A 1,948-nucleotide genomic window follows, 5' to 3' on the forward strand; every position below is an offset into this window, starting at 1 on the left:
TTCTTTTATTTTGATAATTGTAAATAATGTGGTAATCACATTATAAAGTAATGAAGAGCTTAAGTTAAACTTAGTCTAATATATAAAAATACTTCAAAATATTGTAAAATTGTTAAGTATTCTCTCAAATATTTTGTAACTTTACTTTACCGCAAGCACTTCAAATGTTTGGATCAAGTTGCATTTGCCGGGCTTAATTTTCTATCGCAGCTCGTTTTTTTCACACACACACTTAACTGTGTCAACAGGAAGTCAAATGGCTTGCGAATGCAAACACACACACACGCACACACACATATACTGGAAAGCATACTGAGGCAAACAAAATGGCGCACATAAATTTCCGGTCCGCCCATCCGACAGCATTTTATGAGCATGCGACTGAGCCGAAGATTGTTTATGGTGGCCAACAGTTGATTCATCGCATTTAATGGATAATGCTCGCATATTCAGCATAAACGGAACAGATACGTCAGCTATCAAGCGGATGGCAGGGCAAAGGAATTCAACGATACAGGGAGGGAGAGAGAGAGAATGAAAAAGAGCAATCTAAATATACGATTGTGCGAATTTTCTCTCAAAATTTATTCGATTTCTATTTTTTGTTTTTTGTTAGCTTATAACATATGATTCTGTTGCAACTTCAGAATCTTTTTTCTTTTTTCTTTGGACTGCCATTCGTGCAACGCAATTGTTTTGCTTTTTTTTTTTAATATTTTCCGTAACAGGCGCAAGTTGTCTTGTAAAATGAACTTTTCACTCAATGGCAATCCCCAATTGTGAAGCAATGCCGATGGCTTATCATTTAATGAACTGCACAAGAACAACAATAATAATGATAATAATAACACCAGAGTATAAATGAGAATGAGTTGAACTTCATTTCATAACAGTGTCTATATGTCTGACAAAAGGAATTTCTAATAAATTTCTTAAATACCCTTTAGTTATTAAATGATTATAAAAATATTCCGAAAAGTAAGGCGATACTTTTGCAGAAGAATGGATATTTTCACACGTCGGAAGGGTATCACAATTTGCATACAATTTCTTAACACAAAGACATCACAATGTTCAATATCATATATAAACTTATTTTAAACATTATTTTTGTCTTTCGCAATATTTACAAATATTTTAATCTAACTTTAATATTGTATTAATATATGTATTCCCTTGTACATAAATGAAGTGGAGAGTACCATAAATTGTAAAGGGTATCTGAAACCTAGGAGTCCCCATTCTAGGCCGTGTCTTATACATTTTTTTTTTACTTATTTAGGTCAACTTTATTATATGCGCATAATTACAAAAGCCAACAAACTGGCAGCTGTAGCGTGTGTTGGCCAGAGATAAAGCATTTATGAAGACAGACATGTGGGAATTGCTGACTGAAATGTCTGGCTGGCAATGGAGCAAACAAAGTAGTAGTAGACGCAGTAAACCAAACCTACTCCTTGAGCCTTAGACTGTTTCACACTTCCGTTTCCATTGCCAAGGAGAGAAAGAGTCGCCCCTCATTTATTTGCGCAGCTCGAATAATAAGAAATAATGTCATTCTCAGTATACTTCGCATTCGTGTTCGTTTGGCCTATTGTCTATGTTCTGGCTGAGGAGAGAAGAGACTGAGAGAGAGAGGGAGAGATATATTGTCTTCGCTTTTGAGAGACTAAAATATTTATGCGACAAACGACAATTTTGGATTTATGTTTGTGCTTTTTTCCACATATTTTTATTTTGTATTTCCCCCGTCAGCAAAAGGACCTACTATAAAAGGAGCTGAGTTTCGTTTTTCTTTCATACACTCACATATAAACGAGTGCGAGTATATATATTTTCTGGTTTATGAAACAGGAACTGGTCCATAAATAGCACCGCCATGGCAGCCGCTCTTGTGTGTGCGAATTTATATGGCAATGGGCAGGAAATTGTGTGGTTAGAGTGAAGT

Source organism: Drosophila nasuta, chromosome 2L (assembly GCF_023558535.2).
Source record: "Drosophila nasuta strain 15112-1781.00 chromosome 2L, ASM2355853v1, whole genome shotgun sequence".
Classification (NCBI taxonomy): domain Eukaryota; kingdom Metazoa; phylum Arthropoda; class Insecta; order Diptera; family Drosophilidae; genus Drosophila; species Drosophila nasuta.